Source organism: Mobula hypostoma, chromosome 1 (assembly GCF_963921235.1).
Source record: "Mobula hypostoma chromosome 1, sMobHyp1.1, whole genome shotgun sequence".
In the NCBI taxonomy this organism is placed as follows: domain Eukaryota; kingdom Metazoa; phylum Chordata; class Chondrichthyes; order Myliobatiformes; family Myliobatidae; genus Mobula; species Mobula hypostoma.
Genome location: NC_086097.1, coordinates 89,843,369 through 89,863,223, shown reverse-complemented (window position 1 = coordinate 89,863,223; position 19,855 = coordinate 89,843,369). Strand labels below are relative to the sequence as shown.

Below are 19,855 nucleotides of genomic sequence, written 5' to 3'. Positions count from 1 at the left end.
TTCTCCTTTGGTCCACTCTCCTCTCCCTTGAGATCAGGAAGGAAGGAGGTACAGTAGCCTGAAGGCACACACTCAATGATTCAGGAACAGCTTTTCCCCTTCTGCCATCCAATTTCTAAGTGGACATTGAACCTATGAATACTACCTCACTTTTTTATTATTTCTGTTTTTGCACTGCTACTCTTAATTTAACACATGTATACTTACTGTAATTCATTTTTTCTGTATTTTATATCATGTATTGCATTGTACTGCTGTCGCTAAATTAACAAATTTCACGACATACGGTATGCCGATGATATTAAACCTGATTCTGATTCCTTTTTCTCCAGCCCTCGACTTTTCCCACCCACCTGTCGTCACCTATCACCTTCCAGTTAGTTAGCTTCCTCCCCCTCACCCCACCTTTTCATTCTGGCATCTTCCCCTTCCTTCCCAGTCCTGAAGAAGGGTCTTGACCTGAAACAACGACCACGTATCCATTTCCAAGTGTGCTGCCTGACCTGCTGAGTTCCTCCAACTTTTTGTTGTGTTAATCCAGACAGCATCCTGGTGAACAGCTTCTGCACCCTCTCCATAGCTTCCATTACCTTCCTATGATGGGACGACCAGAAATGAACGCAATACCCCAAATTAAAGTTTTATAAAGCTACAGTATAACTTATCGACTCTTGAACTCATTGCCTTGACCAATGAAGGCAAGTGTACTAGATAGTTTCCTTAGTAGTGTAATAACCTGTGGAGCCATTTTCAGGGAGCTATGGATGTAGGCCATAGAGGGATGTAGGCCACTGTTCAAGGTCCTGCCATTATCACTGTACCGTCTCTTTTGTTTGATCTTCCTAAGTGCAATACCTCGCATTTGGCCAGATTAAGCTCTATCTGCCATTCTCCATCCATACCTGCAACCGATCTAAAGTGCATCCTGCAGTGTCCTTTAGCAACCTTCTACACAATCCACTGCACCACCAAGTTTGTATATCTATGAACTTACTAACCCACCCAACTAAATGATCAGACGATCTGTTTTAGGACTAAAGTTAAGGAATAACAATTTACCAGAACACGATGGAGAACTTATTTTCTCTCCTTCCCATTGCTGACGATGGGTCTTTGACCTGAACATTAACTGTGTTTCTCTTTCCTTAGATGCTGCCTGACCTGCTGAATGTTTCCAGAATTTCATTCTCCCAGTATCTACAATGTTTTGACCATGGACAACTACCCTGCTTCTTATTGAAATAACAACAATGGGATTTTAATGTCTACCTGTACAGGTACACACAACCTCAGTTTTAAGGTCTTATCCAGAAACCTCTGGTTTAGTACTTTAATATGCTGTCAACGTGGTTTTGGGGCTAATTTCAATAGAGTTGAACACGGGCCTCAAATGTGGAGACAAGAGTGTTGCTGATTGAGTTATGGCTTATTTCTCATAACAATTTACCTCAGCCAATTCAACCAGGGTTACAGTATTTCCCTCGAGTCTTCTAAACTCTGTCCTCTCCTATTTCTTTTCTGAGAAATGCCACGAGATATTTGCAGCATGAAGTCCAAGAAATCATAATCTAAAATATATTATGGCCTCAGTTGTAAAGTGGTGTTTTGTTCTTTTAGTGATGGGGCGGGTGGAAGACGTCATTTAAAATTGAAGTGCATACGAGTTTATTCTCAGAGGAGGATGGTGCATCTGCCACAGAGAATTGTGGAGGCCAGATCATCAAGGGTACTCAGAGAGCACATTTATACAGTACATTTTGGAAGGGCTGGGGGTTGAGGGTTGTGGTAACAGTCACAGAAAGAGAAATGAGACATGGGGTAGATGGGCCATGATCATTTTCAAAGACAGGGAAGGCTTGAGGGACTGAAGTGGCCGACTCCTGATCCTACCGTTTTGTGTTTTTGTATGATGATGTAGTGTTTTCGGTTAGCCTTCCTGTATTTTCCCCTTTCGAAAGTTTTTAAGATGGTGAACAAAAGATCTTTGACACGACTGAAGGGCAGTCAGTAAACAATCCAGAGCCAGCTTGCACTGTTTTGAAAAGCATTTGAATGCTGGTGAGAGTCAAGAACACTTTCTATCCCTCTGTTATCAGGCTCTTGAATGGACTTCTCATACACTAAAATGTGAACTCTTGATCTCCCAGTCTGCCTTACCATGGTCTTTGCACGTCATTTGTCCACCTGCACTGCACCTTCTCTGTAATTGCAACACTATATTCTGCATTCTGCTAGCTTCTTACTTACCCCAATGTACTTATGCAAGGATTGCTCTGTCTGGGTGACGTGCTTTTCATTGTATTTCAGTGCAGGTGGCAATAAACCAACACATCCCACGGCACATCACACTAATAAATGACAATTGCCAGGTCTCTTTGCACACCGCCATCATCAAATCTATTGGAACGATTCCACAGGAGGGGAGGAGACTGGCAAATCAGAGGGGACTGTGGAGGGAATTACAAGTGTTCAGTAGCTGGTTGATGTTATGGATGAGGTTTCGGACTGGTGGCTGGATAGCAGTTAGTCTGGAGACAGTCTATTATTGTTTTCCCTTGGATTGTCTCAATGTACTGATGGGGTGAAATGATCTGTATGAATGGCACGCAAAACAAAGATTATCACTGTACCTTACTACACGTGATAACAATAAACTAATTTACCAATTTACTACAAACTCTGGCCTCTCTCCCTTCTCTGAAATGCTTCTTAAAGCCAACATCTTTGAAATGGTTTTGTTCATCTGTCCAAAGCAACCCCTTTTGTGACTTGGGGTGTCAAATTTTGTTTGATAAACTCTCCTGCGGTCCATTGAAACATTTAACTGTGCTAAGGGCACAATATAAATCCAGGTTGTTGATTTAATCACTCAGCCACAAAGAGGGGGAGGAGGCTGCGAGCTTGCAAAATCCAGTTTTGCTCCAAGTTGGCTAATCGTCCGTACTCTCACAAAACAAAAGCCAGTGCTCGGTTTCAGTGAGGGACTGCAGGCACACATCAGGGATCCGACAGACATCCGTACAAGGGAGATTTATGTTCAGTGTTGTCTGCTGGCTTTGTTTGGCTTGAGCTGCAGAATTAATCACGAAGCGAGAGGCAAGAGAAAGGGCGGCAGGTCGACTATTTTTATCCAGCCCTGGGAGAAGTGCTGACTCAGGCACGGCTCTCTGGGTAATGCAGTTGCGCCCTGTCTGTCTTGTTGTGTACATGTCATGAGGAGGGGGACTCAGAAAGGGAGAGCAAGAGACATAAAGAGAATTGAACAGATAATTACTACAATATTTAAAGGGGGCTCTCCCCCAGGGATTCTAATGTTAACTTTAATCAGCCTTCTCTGATGCCAAGTCTGAGAGCGTCCCTCACTGCTTTCTTGAGTCATCGATGTTACGGTTGGTAGTTATTCCAGTAGGTTGGGGGAGGTGAGGCATTGGTGCTCTCTGTTCTGTGCAGTCAGCAGAATCCAGAAATATAAACCTCTTTGTTTAAGATCTCTCCTTTGTGGAGGCCTTCAGCTTTTTTTTCCCTCTCTGGGTAGTTATTTGTTTTCGTTTTAGACAGTGTTACTCTCCTTATTCTGTTCCACACTGCACCCTCACTCCCTGCCTTCTTAGTGTTGTTGATGTGCGCAGTTAACTCTTCCTTATTTAATGCTTTCGCAACTGTGGAGGGCCTCCTGGTGTGGTTCTGCACTCACCAGATATTCCACTGGCCCCTCGTGCTCTCAAGCCCTTTCTGTTGGGGGTTGAGGGCACTAGGAGGTAACAGTGACTCAGAGACAGACCAATCGGCCCATCTAGTCACAGTACACAAACAGGTCTCTCGGTTCCCTGCCAGCCGTCAAGTGCCCATTTTTGCTGATCATATATCTGCTCTCTCCACATTCCTGTCTACCCCTCTAGAGCCTACACGGAGGCGGCAACTGGCAGAGTCCATTTACCTTCTGGTCCGCACACCTTTGGGATGCGGTGGGGAAACCAGATCACCCAGAGGAAGCCCATGCAGTTACAGGGAGAGTCAAACCGAGTCTGGTGTCACGTGCAGACTGAGTTCCAGGTGGAATGGAGAACTTGCAGCACAGAGATTCAGGTAACACACAGATCATAAAATGGACATAAATTATTTGAAGTGAAGGAAAAAAAACCTGAAAAACAAGAACAACAGGAATGCTGCAGATGCTGGAAATTCAAGCAACATACATCAAAGTTGCTGGTGAACGCAGCAGGCCAAGCAGCATCTGTAGGAAGAGGTGCAGTCGACGTTTCAGGCCGAGACCCTTCGTCAGGACTAACTGAAGGAAGAGTGAGTAAGGAATTTGAAAGTTGGAGGGGGAAGGGGAGATCCAAAATGATAGGAGAAGACAGGAGGGGGAGGGATAGAGCCAAGAGCTGGACAGGTGATAGGCAAAAGGGGATACGAGAGGATCATGGGACAGGAGGTCCGGGAAGAAAGACGGGGGGGGGGGGACCCAGAGGATGGGCAAGAGGTATATTCAGAGGGACAGAGGGAGAAAAAGGAGAGTGAGAGAAAGAATGTGTGCATAAAAATGAGTAACGGATGGGGTACGAGGGGGAGGTGGGGCCTTAGCGGAAGTTAGAGAAGTCGATGTTCATGCCATCAGGTTGGAGGCTACCCAGACGGAATATAAGGTGTTGTTCCTCCAACCTGAGTGTGGCTTCATCTTTACAGTGGAGGAGGCCATGGATAGACATGTCAGAATGGGAATGGGATGTGGAATTAAAGTGTGTGGCCACTGGGAGATCCTGCTTTCTCTGGCGGACAGAGCGTGGATGTTCAGCAAAACGATCTCCCAGTCTGCGTCGGGTCTCGACAATATATAAAAGGCCACATCGGGAGCATCGGACGCAGTATATCACCCCAGTCGACTCACAGGTGAAGTGATGCCTCACCTGGAAAGACTGTTTGGGGCCCTGAATGGTGGTAAGGGAGGAAGTGTAAGGGCATGTGTAGCACTTGTTCCGCTTACATGGATAAGTGCCAGGAGGGAGATCAGTGGGGAGGGATGGGGGGGACGAATGGACAAGGGAGTTGTGTAGGGAGCGATCCCTGCGGAATGCAGAGAGAGGCGGGGAGGGAAAGATGTGCTTAGTGGTGGGATCCCGTTGGAGGTGGCGGAAGTTACGAAGAATAATATGCTGGACCCGGAGGCTGGTGGGGTGGTAGGTGAGGACCAGGGGAACCCTATTCCTAGTGGGGTGGTGGGAGGATGGAGTGAGAGCAGATGTACGTGAAATGGGGGAGATGCGTTTAAGAGCAGAGTTGATAGTGGAGGAAGGGAAGCCCCTTTCTTTAAAAAAGGAAGACATCTCCCTCGTCCTAGAATGAAAAGCCTCATCCTGAGAGCAGATGCGGCGGAGACGGAGGAATTGCGAGAAGGAGATGGTGTTTTTGCAAGAGACAGGGTGAGAAGAGGAATAGTCCAGGTAGCTGTGAGAGTCAGTAGGCTTATAGTAGACATCAGTGGATAAGCTGTCTCCAGAGACAGAGACAGAAAGATCTAGAAAGGGGAGGTAGGTGTCGGAAATGGACCAGGTAAACTTGAGGGCAGGGTGAAAGTTGGAGGCAAAGTTAATAAAGTCAACGAGTTCTGCATGCGTGCAGGAAGCAGCGCCAATGCAGTCGTCGATGTAGCGAAGGAAAAGTGGGGGACAGATACCAGAATAGGCACGGAACATAGATTGTTCCACAAATCCAACAAAAAGGCAGGCATAGCTAGGACTCATACGGGTGCCCATAGCTACACCTTTAGTTTGGAGGAAGTGGGAGGAGCCAAAGGAGAAATTATTAAGAGTAAGGACTAATTCCGCTAGACGGAGCAGAGTGGTGGTAGAGGGGAACTGATTAGGTCTGGAATCCAAAAAGAAGCGTAGAGCTTTGAGACCTTCCTGATGGGGGATGGAAGTATATAAGGACTGGACATCCACGGTGAAAATAAAGCGGTGGGGGCCAGGGAACTTAAAATCATCGAAAAGTTTAAGAGCGTGAGAAGTGTCACGAACATAGGTCGGAAGGGATTGAACAAGGGGTGATAAAACAGTGTCGAGGTATGCAGAAATGAGTTCGGTGGGGCAGGAGCAAGCTGAGACAATAGGTCGGCCAGGACAGGGAGGTTTGTGGATCTTGGGTAGGAGGTAGAAACGGGAAGTGTGGGGTGTGGGAACTATAAGGTTGGTAGCAGTGGATGGGAGATCCCCTGAGCGGATAAAGTCAGTGATGGTGTGGGAGACAATGGCCTGGTGCTCCTTAGTGGGGTCACGATCGAGGGGTAAATAAGAGGAGGTATCCGTGAGTTGTCGCTGTGCCTCGGCAAGGTAGAGGTCAGTACGCCAGACTACAACAGCACCCCCCTTATCGGCGGGTTTAATAATAAGGTTAGGATTAGTGCGGAGGGAGTGGAGAGCAGAGCGTTCCGAAGGAGTGAGGTTGGAATGGGGACAAGGTGCGGTGAAGTCCAGACGGTTGATGTCCCGTCGGCAGTTAGCAATAAAGAGATCCAGAGCAGGCAGAAGACCAGAGCGGGGTGTCCATGAAGAAGAGGAGGGTTGAAGACTGAAAAACAAGATGTTAGTATAAAGAAAACCACAATCACAGATAAGTTCACTGTTGTGCATGAAAATCCTAGGAGATCAACAGTTTCTGAGATAGTCAAACCACCCCTTCAGGCACCAACAGTCAAACGCAGACATGAGGAAATCTGCAGATGCTGGAAATTTAAGCAACACACACAAAAATTGCTGGTGAACACAGCAGGCCAGGCAGCATCTATAGGAAGAGGTACATCTTCTACTGTACCTCTTCCTATAGATGCTGCCTGGCCTGCTGCGTTCACCAACAGTCAAAGTCACTTTAGATCACATTTCTTCCCTATTCTGTTGTTTAATTTGAACAACAACTGAACCTTTTAACCACGTCCACACGTTTTTATGCATTGAGTTTCTGCCATGTCTTTGGCTGATTTGCATTAACAAGCAGGTATATAGGTATACCTAATAAAGTAGCCACTGAGTGTATGCGAGAGTCTTCGGTGACGTACCAAATCTCCCCAAACTCCTAATGACATGCCTTCTTCACTATCACACCAAAGTGCTGGAGCCAGGATAGAGCCTCTGAGGTGTTGATGTCCAGAAAGTGGAATGTGTGGGTTTTCTCCAGGTCCTCCGGTTTCCTCCTACAGTCCAAAGCCATATCGGGTGGGCTAATTGGTCATTGTAAATTGTTCCGCTGGTAGGTTAGGGTTAAATCGGGGTTGTTGGGTCAAAGGGGCAGAAGGGTCTACTCTGTGCTGTGTCTCTAAATAAAATAAAACTTGAAGCTGCTTACTAAGGAGTGAACGGGGGCAGTTAGCGCATTTTATATGGCACAATCCCGAGAAGTCATGGGATTATGTCGAGAGAGAGCGTTTTTAAAAAAGGTGTGGGCAGTTGATACATTTTGCACACCAGAGTTTCTGAGGAGGTATTGGATTGTGCATAATTAGGCACTTGGCAAAGGCCAACCAAAAGAAGTTAATGGCCATTTTGGGAGTGGTCATTGCATGAGTGGATCAGTGTTGGAGTGGGGTGTTGAGTCTTTGGCTCATTGAGGCTTCAGTGAAGAGAGCCATAGGCCGTAGGTAAACGTTTTCTGATTATTTCTTCTTTCTTTCTTATTGCACATTTAGAGCAGTGGGGATGCCAGACAGGATACTGGAATGTTCCCTTTGTGGGATGTGGGAAGGCAAGGAGATCTCCAGTATCCCTGATGACTATGCCTGCAAAAAGTGCATTCAGAGGCAGCTTTTACCAGACCATGTTGAGGAGACGGAGCGGGAACTGGATGAGCTCCAAATCATTCGGGAGGCTGAGGGATTGATTGACAGGATATACAGGGAGGTAGTTACACCCATGGTGTTGGACACAGGTAACTACATGATTGTCAGGAGGGGGAAAGGGGATAGACAGCCAGTGCAGACTACCCCTGTGGCCATTTCCCATAATAGCAGGTATGCCACTCTTGATACCATTGGAGTGGGATGACCTGGCAGAGGAAAGCATCAGCAGTCAGGCCTCTGGCACTGAGTCTGGCTCTGTGACTCAGAAGGGAAGGAGGGATCTGAGGTGAGCTGTAGTGAAAGGGGATTTATTGGTTAGGGGAACTAAAAGGAGGTTCTGTGGATAAGAACATGATTCCCGGCTGGTAGGGTCAGGGACATCACGGTTCGAATCCACAGCATTCTTAGGTGGGAGGGTGAGCAACCAAATGCGGTCTACGTCAGGACCAATGGTGTGGGTTGAATGGGTAACAAGGTCCTACAAAGTGAGTTCAAGGAGTTAGGTGCTAAGTTAGAGGACGGAACCTCCAGGGTTGTGATCTCAGGATTGCTACTTGGGCCGCATGCTAGTGAAGCCAGAAATAGGAAGATCATACAGTTTAACACATGGCTAAAGATTTGGTGCGGGGGTAGTACTTCAAAGTTTTGAATCATTGGGCTCTCTTCCAGGGACCTGCACAGAATGGACATTTTGCACCTGAACTGGGGGGGGGGGGCAGTGGGGTGGTGGAATGGGAACTAACATCCTAGCAGGAAATTTTGCTAGTGCTGAATGGGGGGGGGGGGTGGTCAGGGTTTATACTAGAGTTGCAGGGGTGTGGAAACCGGAGTTCCAGAACAGATAGTGGAGAGGTTGTGGAGAAAGACTTTGTCAAGTCTACATACAAGGTCAGGAATGAAAAGGTTGAACATGGTGGGACTAATGTTTTGAGCTGTGTCTATTTCAATACAAAAGGTATTGTAAGGTAGGCGGATGAGCTTAGGGCATGGATCAGCAAATGGAATTATGATATTGTAGCCAGTAATGAGACTTGGTTGCAGGAGGGTTAGGAACGGCAGCTCAGTGTTCTGGGGTTCCATTGTTTCAGACGTGACAGAGAGGGAAGGGCTGGCATTACCAGTCAGGGAAAACGTCACAGTAGTACTCTGTCAGGACACACTAGAGAGCTCATCTAGTGAGGCTTTGTGGGTAGAACTGATGAATAAAAAAGGTATGACCACATTAATGGGATTATCAAACCAAAGGTGTATCCGTAGGCATTTGCTTGGGTCCCAGCTATGCCGGCCTCTTTGTCGGCTTCGTGGAACAGTCTACGTTCCAAGCATATGCCGGTATCACTCCCCAAATTTTCCTCTGCTACACCGACGACTGTATTAGTGCTGCTTCCTACACCCATGCAGAGCTCGTTGGTTTTATCAACTTTGCCCCCAACTTCCCCCCCGCCCTCAAATTTAGCTGGTCCATTTCTGACACCACCCTCCCCTTTCTCGATCTCTTTGTCTTAATCTCTGGAGACAGTTTATCTACTGCTATCTTTTATAAACCCACTGGTTCCCACAGCTACCTGGACTATACCTTTTCTCACCCTGTTACTTGTAAAAATGCCAACCCCTTTTCTCTCAATTCCTCTGTCTCTGTTGCATCTGCTCTCAGGAGGAGGCTTTTTCATTCCAGAACTAATGAATTGTCCTCCTTCTTCAAAGAAAGGGCTTTCCTTCCTCCACCATCAATGCTGTCCTCACCCGCATCTCTTCCATTTCGCGCATGTCTGCCTCACCCCATCCTCCCACCACCCCACAAGGGATAGAGGGTTCCTCTTGTCCTCACCTACCACACCGTTAGCCTCTGCATTCAGCGCATAATTCTCCATAACTTCTGCAATCTCCAATGGGATCCCACCACCAAGCATATCTTTCCCTCACCCTACTTTCAGCTTCCACAGGGATCGCTCCCTATGGGACTCCCTTGTTCATTCGTCCCTCCCCACTGATCTCCCTCCTGGTACTTATCCTTGCAAGCGGAACAAGTACCATACCTGCCCCCAAACCTCCTCTCTCACTACCATTCAGGGCCCCAAATAGTCTTCCAGGTGAAGTGACACTTCACCTGTGAATCTATTGGGGTCATCTACTATATCCGGAGCTCCCAGTGTGGCCTCCTGTATATTGATGAGTCCTGACTTAGATTGGGAGACCACTTCACCGAGTACCAACACTCCAACTACCAGAAAAAGCGGGATCTCCCGGTGGCTACCCATTTAAATTCTACTTCCCATTCCCATTCTGACATGTTAGTCCATGGCCTCCTCTACTACCGTGATGAGGCCACACTCAGGCTGGAGGAGCAACACCTTATATTCCATCTAGGTAGCCTCCAAACTGATGGCATGAACATTGATTTCTCAAACTTCCCTCTCTCAGCTTACCTCCTGACTTGTCCATCACATCCCACTGGTGCTCCTCCCCTTTTCCTTTCTTCCATGGTCTTCTACCTTCTCCTTACAGATTCACCCATCTCCAGCCCTTTATTTCTTTCACCAATCAACTGCCCAGCTCTTTACTTCACCACTCCCACCCTCCCACTTTCACCCATCACCTACCACCTTGTACTTCTTCCTCCCCTCCCCCACCTTCTTGTTTAGATTTCTTGTCTTTTTTTCCAGTCCTGAAGAAGGGTCTTGGACTGAAATGTTGACTGTTTAACTGTCTTGATGCAAATTAGGGTTTACACATCCCCAGGGACTAACAAGGTGTTCACTTGGACCCTGTGGGAGACAAGTGCCCTAGCAGGGATATTTAAATCATCCTTAGCAACAGGTGAGGTACTGGAGGACTGGAGGATAGCTCAAGTTGTTCCACTGTTTAAGAAAGTCTCTAAAAATAAACCGAGAAATTATAGACCAGTGAGCCTGATGTCAGTAGTGGGAAAGTTATTGGAAGGCATTCAAAGGTTCTGGATAAATAAGTACTTGGATAGGCAGGGACTGATTAGCGATTGTCAACATGGCTTTGTGGGTCGTAGCTAACCAATTGGTCTAAACAATTTTATAGAGTTTTTCGAGGAAGTTACCAGAAAAGTTGATGAAGGCAAGGCAGTGGATGTTGTCAACGTGGACTTTAGCAAGGCATTTGACAAGGTCCCTCAGGGAAGCTTGGTCAAGAAGGTTCAGTTGCTGGACACTCAAAATGGGGTATTAACTTGGATTGGACATTGGCTTTGTGGGAGAAGCCAGAAAGCAGTGGTAATTAGTTGCCTCTCTGACTGGAGGCCTATGGCTAGTGGTGTGCCTCAGGGATCCATACTGGATCCATTGTTGTTACCATCTATATCAACAATCTGGATGATAATGTGGTAAATTTTCAGATGACACCAAGATTGTGGGTATTGTGGAAACCATGGCAGCCTATCAAAGCTTGCAGCAGGATCTGGACCAGCTAGAAAAATGGGCTTATAAATGGCAGATGGAATTTAATGCAAACCAAGTCTGAGGTGTTGCACTTTGGGAGGACCAACCAGGGTAGGTTTGACACTGTGAGTGGTAGGGCGTTGAGGAGTGTGATAGAACGGAGGGACCTTAGAGTACTGATCCACAATTCCTTGAAAGTGGTATCGCAGGTAGATAGGGTCATAAGGAACGGTTTTGGTACATTGGCCTTCATAAATCAATGTATTGAGCACAGGAGTTAGATAGTTATGTTGAAATTGTATAAGACGTTGGTGAGGCTGTATTTGGAGTATGTTGTGCAGTATTGGTCACCTACCTGCAGTAAAGATGTAAATAAGATGGAAGAATGAGAGAGACTTTGCAAGGATGGTTCTGGGACGTGAGGAACTGAGTTATAGGGAAAAGTTGAATAGGACTGCATTCCCTAGAACATAAAGACTGAGGGGAGATTTGATAGAGGTATACAAACTTATGAGGGATATAGACAGAGTAAATCCAAACAGGCTTTTACCACTGGGAAATAAGAGCAAGTCTGCAGATGCTGGAAATCCAAGCAACACACATAAAATGCTGGGGCAACTCAGCAGGCCAGGCGGCATCTGTGGAAAAGGGTACAGTCGACGTTTTGGGCAGGAAAGTCCTGCTGAATGGTCTCGGCCCGAAACGTTGACTCTACTTTTTTCCATAGATGCTGCCTGCCAGCTGAGTTCCTCCAGCATTTTGTGTGTGTTTTTCCACTGAGGTTGCATGGGACTACAACTAGAAGTCATTGGTTAAGGGTGAAAGGCAAAGTATTTAAGAGCAACATGAGGGGGATCTTCTTCACTCAGAGGGTGGTGAGAATGAGTGAGTAGTGGATGTGAGGTGGATTTCAACGTTTAAGAGATATTTGAATAGGTACATGGATGTGAGAGGTACAGAGGGCTATGGTCTGAGTACATGTTGATGGGACCAGGCAGATTAGTGATTTGGCACAGACTAGATGGGCCAAAAGGCCTGTTTCCATGCTGAAATGTACTATGACTCTGTGACCTTTTCCACCACTCACCACTCAATCAGGGTTGATGTGTGCTCTTTGGGCTTCCCCTTCCTGAAATCCACAGCAAGTTCTTTGGTCCCGGTGAAGTTGAGTCCAAGGTTGTGGTTGCTTGTTCCATCAGGCAGAAGATACAAAATCCTGAAAGTATGTGGCACCAGGCTCAAGCACAGCTTCTATTCTGCTGTTAAATGATTATTGAATGGACCTCTTGTTCAATAGGACTGTCTCTTGAGTTCTTGTTACAGACACCTGTTAGGCTGCATTCTCCAGTAAATCTTGTTATTTTTTGCACCTTATTTTTCTCCTTGCACCACACTTTCTCATATCAAATCAAGTTCAATTATCATTCAACCATACATAGATACAGCCGAATGTGACAATGTTCCTCTGGGGCCAAGGTGCAAAACATATAAAAAAGCACATTCTAAATAGAGAGCAACATTCAAGATAGTGAGCAAAGAAGCATGAAATGATCGGTAGGGATGGCATGCAAAATTAAGTTTTTCCCTGTACCTAGACCCAGTTACCAGTTGGGAATCCCTGGCCCTGGACAGTCCAATGAAGAGGCATCAGGAAACTTGAGTCCTCCAGAAGCAGGAGATGGAGAACCCACCCAACCTCTCCACCTGATGCAGAGCTGACAGGTCCCTCATCTCTGAATAAGAAGCAAATCAGCTCATCCTCTACCTCCAAGGACTGCCCAAAAGAAGAAAACAGACCGTAACTTCTTGGTCACTGGTTTGTACCTCATGATCTAAGGTTGCACCGATGGTGATGCTGTCCAGGCAATGTTGTGTGTGAGCAGATGTAGATTCAGTGTGAAAATCTGGTGGACAGTTCAGCAGACCGGCTTGTAACGGTGTTTAGCCCTGACCCATCCTGTTTTGTTTTCTCATCGGGGAGAACACTGGCGAGCACAAAAGAGGAAATTATAACAAAACAAAACTATAAAACATTATTTAACAGAGGAACAGAATGTAAGAAATCTCTTCAAATATGATTTTATCCTGGTTAAGTCAGCTTCCTTTCTGGATAGATTTGAATCTTTGGTATGCTACAGTCCTGAGTGAGGTTGGTGCATCTGAGGAAATTAAGAGTCAGCCTCCCTGAGGCTGGTGTGGGTGAGGGAGGGTAACAGTGACTACTTTTAGAGACACCTAACTGTAAGCGAGGACAGATCCGGAAATCCCCCAGGAATCCGGTTCTGCACAAACGCTCGGTAGTGGATCATCAAAACAGCTTAGAACCACAGTGCAGATATGCAGCTGCAGCCTCCTAAGTGTTAAAACTGCTAGGTGTCTGTGGGTTTTGTTGGCACATGCTGTCCTGTTGTGGTTCAAAGTGTTGTGGGTTTTATTATGCTTGTTCCATGTATGTTATTTTCAGCAATTCTGCTTAATTTTTGTCTTGGATTTGCTCATCAACCTCTCTCTGCCAATCTTCTATTGTTTCCTCCTACTTGTGTGAAAGTTTTCTGATTTTTGTTCTGCTTTTAATGTTTTTATTTTCTGTTAATCCGTCTCTGTCTCTTACACTCTGTGTCTATCTCTGTCTCCTGTGATTGCTGGTTAGCTTATTTGGTGTGTGTGTGTGTGTGTGTGTGTGTGTGTGTGTGTGTGTGTCTTTCTCTGTTTGTTCCTTTATCTCTGTGTGGCTGCCTGAGTCTTCATGTTTCTCTTCATTACCTATCTCAATATGTATGTGTGTACGTGGGCACCTCTGTATGTTGCATTGTGTGTGTGTGTGTGTGTGTTTATGTGCATATGTGTTTTGTGTGTGTGTGTGTGTGTGTGTGTACCCCTGTGTCTCTTCTGGACAGCAATCAATATTCAGACAGGCAAGTTTGTTAGTGCTACTCGGGTAGGTTTAAACTAGTAGTTGGGAGGGCAGGGGGCAGGATCCCAATCATCAGGGAGGTGAGTGAGAAATTGGGAAGTGATAGCAATTTGAACAGGCATGACAGGCAGGGGAATGGTTAAGGGAGAGGAAAGCCTGTCTGATTAAACTGCATTTATTTCACATTATGGGTAGGATAGCCACATGGCACTGGCATATTACTGCCATTATGGAAACATGGCTGAAGGAGGGATGGGTCAGGCAGCTTACTGTTCCAGCATACAGGTGCTTTCGGTGGCACAGGAAAGAGGGATGGGGAGTTGCATTTTTGATTCAGGGTAATGTCACAGTAGTAGTCAGAGCTGAAATTACTGAAGGATTAGTGAGGCTTTATGGGTGGAGCTGAGAAATAAGAAAGTGATGATTATCTTGTGGGGTGGTATTATAGGCCCCAAGTGGTCACTGGGAATTAGAAAAACAAATACGCAGGGATATTGTGCAGAGTTGTGTAATAGGATTGTCACAGCAGAGGTGTTTTTTTTTTGCATCAACTGGGACTCTGTGTGTGTGTGTGTGTGTGTGTGTGTGTGTGTGTGTGTTTTTGTGTAACTGTGCATGGGCATATGGAAGACAGAGAGAGTAGGCGTGCACGCATACCTGTCTGTGTGTTTTCATTGGTTTCCATGTTTCTCTTCACCTCAGTGACTGAGGTGATGGGGGGGGGGAGGGAAGCAGTGGGGAGCACTTTGAGACCAGTGGCCATAATCATACTACTTTTAAGACAGGTTTTGAAAGGGATAGAACTGATCTACAAGCTCAAATTTTAAATTGTGGCAGGATGGATTTTGACGGTATGAGACAAGAGCTTTCAAGGGTTGATTAGAATAAGTTATTTGTGGGCAAAGGACCACAGGCATGCGGGAGTCTGAAGGTCTGCATGTTCCTGTTAGAGTGAAGGCATGGCTGGTAGCAGTAGCAAACCTTAAATAATGAGAGACATTGAGCCTCTAGTCAGGGCCCCTCTAAGACCAAAGGCACACCTTTATGTGGAGCTGCAGTAGATGTGCAAGGTCCTTAATGAATATTTCTCCTTTGTCTTTACCATAGGAACAGATATGAAGACTTCAGAACTAGGAAATGTAAATAAGAAGATCTTGGGGATAGTCCGTATTACAGTAGAGAAGTTGCTGGATTTCTTAACAGCTATGATGGTAGACATATCTCCAGGGCCTGACCAGGTTTATCTAAGAACAATGTGGGTGGCAAGAGGGGAAATTGTGGGAGCCTTAGCTGAGATACTTGTATCATTATTAGCCACAGGAGATGTGCCACAGGACTGCAGAGTAGTGAATTTAATGGCTTTATTGAAGAAAAGCAGCAAAGAAAAACCTGGAAACTATAGGCCAGCAAATCTAACATCTGTGGTAGGTAAGTTACTGGAGAGGATTCTGAGGGATAAGATATATGTGCATCTGGAAAGGCAAGGTTGAATAGGGATAGTCAGCATGGCTTTGTACTTGGGAGATCACATCTTATGAACCCGATGGAGTTTTTTGATGAGATGACCAAGAAAGATGATCTGTGTAGGGCAGCAGATGTTGTTTATACGGACTTCTGCAAGGACTTTGATAAGGTTCCACTGCTTTGAAAGGTTAGATCGCATGGAATCCAGGAATGAGTTGGGTAATTGGATACACAATTAGCTTGATGGTAGAAAGTAGAATTGGCTCCATTAGCTTGATGTTAGAAGGTTGTTTCTGAGACTGAAGGCCTGCAACTTCAGTGGTGTGTCTCAGGGGTTAATGCTATATCAATGGTAAGAATGTACAGTGTTCAGTTAGTAGGTTTGCAAATTACACTAAGATAAGTGGTAGTGAACAATGAAGAACGTTATCCAAAATTACAGGGGTTTCTTGATCAGCTGAGTAAGTGGGCCAAGGAATAGCAAATGCAGTTTAATTCAGATAAATGCAAAGTGTTGCATTATGGAAAGTCAAATCCAGATAGGACTTTCACAGTGAACAGCAGGACCCTGGAGAGTGTTGCAAAACAGAGGAATCTTGGAGTACAAATACATAGTTCCCTAAAAGTGGAGTCACAGGTAGACACAAGTCAGGGCGTTGAGTATAAAAGTTGTGAGAGCATAGTACAGTGGTACTGGATGCTGGTGAGGCTGCGTTTGGAGTAGTGTTTTCAGTTTGGGTTGCCCTACTGGAAAGATGTTATTAAACTGGATAATGTACAGAAAAGGTTTTACAAGTATACTGGCAGGACTTGAGAGACTGAGTTCTAGGGAGAAATTGGACAGGCTAAGACTTTATTTCTTTGTGAGAAACTGAGAGGTGATTTTATAGAGGTGCATAAAATCATGAGGGTCACAGATAGGGTGAATGCATTCAGTCTTTTTCCAAGAGTTGGGGAAACAAGAACTGGAGGGCACAAGTTTAAGGTGATAAGAGAAAGATTTAGTAGGAACTTGAGGGGCAACTTTTTTTTTTACATGAAGTATGGAATGCAGGTGTACTGAGCTGCCAGAGGAAGTGGTTGAAGCAGGAACAGTAACAACTTTTAAAAGTTACTTGGACAGGTACATAGATTTGAAAAGGTTTGGATGATTATGGGCCAAATACTGAATGAGGAATCTTGGTCAACATGGACCAATTGGGCTGAAGGGCTTGTTTCTATGCTGTACGACTCGATGAATCTTTTACAGTCTCTGCCTCTCATTTTCATTGTGTTACTAATTTCATGTCTCCCTGGGACCCAGGGTCTTGCTGTCTCTCTATTTCTGCATCCATCTCTCAATTTCAGTGTGCCTATTTCTATCTCTACCTCTCTCTGTGGCTTTATGTGTCTTTCTGTCCCTCACTCTTATTGTGTTTCTATTTCTAAGACTAAATCTCCCTGTAAATGGATGTATCTTATGACCAGTCCATGTGTGTTTCTGAGGGGGGATCTCATTGAATCCCACAAATACTTAGGGGCCTAGATAGAGTGGACATGGAGAAAAAAAAATTCCTTGCCCTCCCCTCTTCTTCTATTCCCCATTCTGGCTTCCTGTCTCTTCTTACCTGCCTATCACCTACCCCTGGTTTCTCTCCTTCCCTTTCTCCTATGGTTCACTCTCCTTTCCCATCAGATACCTTCATCTTCACTCTTTTACCTTTTCTACCCACCTGGTTTCACCTATCACCTTCCTTTAAATTTCTCTTATTTTTATTCTTTTTTATTTCGGCGTCTTCCCCTTTCCTTTCCAGTCCTGAAGAAGGATCTCGGCCCCAAACTGACTGTTGATTGTTTATTCCTTTCCATAGATGCTGCCTGAGTTTCTCCAGCATTTTGTTTGTGCTGCTATGGAGAGGATGTTTCCTATATTGGTGGAGATACCTCTGGTGGGACCAGAGAGCACCGCCTAAAAATACGTTCTTTAGAACAGAAATGAGGAGGAATTTCTTCAGACAGAATGGTGATTCTGGAATTCATGCCGCAGATGGCTGAGGAAGCCAAGTCATTGGGTATACTTAAAGCATAGGTTGATAGATTCTTGATTAGTAAGGGCGACAAAGGATACGGGAAGACGACAGAAAAATAGGGTTGAGAGGGATAATGAATCAACCATGTTGGAATGGCAAGGTAGAATCAATGGGACGAATGACTTAATTCTGCTCCTATGTCTTATTGATGTGTGTGTGTGTGTGTGTGTGTGTGTGTGTGTGTTCCCCTCTCCCTCTTTCTCTTTTCCTAAAGCCATTATTTCCTTTGCCAGGCTTCATCTCTCATTCACTAAGAGAAAGACACACTGGCCCACGTTGCTGTACTCCATAAGCCTGTCAAATCCCAAAAGATTTGATTTATTAAATGAAAGGCCCTCAATAAATTTCAAAAACCAGCATGACCGAAATGAAATGAGGGGGCCAGGAAATGATGATCATTAACATTTAATCAGTAGGTGAGTGACCCTGAGAGTGGTGACTGAATGTGGACCCTGGAGAGGAGCCAGCGAAGTGGGAGACGGCGAGATGAGCATTTCGAACTGTGTGTAGAAAGGGAGGGAGGTTACTATTTATCAGTGTTCAGAATTATGTATTACTGAGACATAATGCACTAAAAGGAGCCATTCAGTCTAATCATAGCTGTGCCAACATTTCAAAACTAATAGCCAGTTAACACTCTACTCAGCCATCCTTGGCCCTCCTGTTTATTCACAGCACTGTAATTTTACCTCAAATTTTACCTCACTGTAATTTTACCTCTTACCTCAAATATTTCTTGAATCCCCTTTAGATATAGAAGGTTTGCTATCAAACTTGCGCCGATTGCAGGTGTAGGAAATGCGTGAAAATAATTCCTCTCATATTCTTTTCCCAGTTGCTTGGATTGGTGCCTTCTAGCACGTCATTCACCTACCACTTCTAAGTATTTGAGAAAATGTTCAGAACTGATCAAAGAGGGTGAAGGTTAAGAACAGTCTCACATTTTTTTTGCTGGGAGTTCGGACACAGCAGGATGCCTTGCAGTGAAGAGCTCTGCACTGTGAGACATGCGTTTCACTGTTTGAAGGAGGCTGGTGCAAGCTCTTCTCACTTTGAGAAATGCCTCCTTTGAAGTGGGAAATAAAAACAGAAAATGCTGGAAATAGTGATGCAAGTCAGAGAACACCTGTGGATGGGAATAGAGGTGGGTGACAATGCAGCAGCATTGTCAGTCCCATAACCTCCTATCAGGTGATTTATCAGATAACTTCATCAGGTGAAAGCCTTGACCCAGGACATTAACTCTATTTCTCTCTCCACAGATACTGCCAAAAGTGATGAGTGTATCTACTATTCTCTGGTTTCTTCTCAGATTGACAGCAACATTAGTTTTTTCGACTTTTGTTGACGGACCTTTCAGTTTTAAGACTGCTTCTTTAAAGACTGTTATTGATTCTAACTTTCTAACTGGCTGCATCACCATCTGGCATGGGGGTGTGACACTGCACAGGATCAAAATAAGCTGCACAAAGTTGTAAACTCAGTCAGCTCCATCCCGGGCACTGGCTTCCTCAGCATTCAGGACACCTTCAAGGAGCAATGCCTCAAAAAGGAGTCATCCAACATTAAGGCTCCCCATCACCCAGGACATGCCCTCTTCTCATTGCTACCATCAGGAAGGAGGTATAGGAGCCTGAAGGCACACTCTCAACGATTCAGAAACAGATACTTCCCCTCTACCATTTGATTTCTGAATGGACAATGAACCCATGAACACTACCTCACTACTTATTAAATTTAACTATTTTACATATATACTCATTGTAATTCACAGTTTTTATTATTAAGCATTATTAAACAACAGATTTCATGACCTATGCCAGTGATATTAAACCTGATTCTGATTGATATACAGCACATGAAACTATCTTATTTGTTTCTTCTTTGTCTCTCTGTTGAGTGTTTATCTCTTTTACCCTATGTTTATGACACTTCCTCTCCTGCCCTGTGCCCAGTGACAGCTTCACTAACCTGGTTAACAGTTATGCTTCAAGCCTGAACCTAGTTATGGTAACAATTGCTACTCAACCTAATCCAGTGTTATGACAAAGCATGTGCCACCCTCTCCTGATATCAACACAGACTTAATTTCACATTTTACCACAGTGGTAACTGAATAACGATAAGGAAGTGTCATAAGGAGGTGGCTAGGAATGGACCCAAGTGCAAGACA

General features: G+C 45.1%; 1 long non-coding RNA gene across 2 annotated transcripts; it reads left to right on the top strand.

Moving 5' to 3' along the window:
- The first annotated feature begins 3,180 nt into the window (after window positions 1–3,180).
- On the top strand, window positions 3,181–19,521 carry LOC134359317 (uncharacterized). 2 transcript variants are annotated; one of them, XR_010021086.1, is made up of 4 exons: window positions 3,181–3,389; window positions 3,900–4,086; window positions 12,831–13,051; window positions 18,945–19,521. It is a non-coding gene; the product is annotated as an uncharacterized LOC134359317 (long non-coding RNA). The 2 variants fall into 2 exon arrangements; XR_010021089.1 differs by having other exon boundaries at window positions 3,900–4,299.
- The last annotated feature ends 334 nt before the right edge of the window (window positions 19,522–19,855 follow it).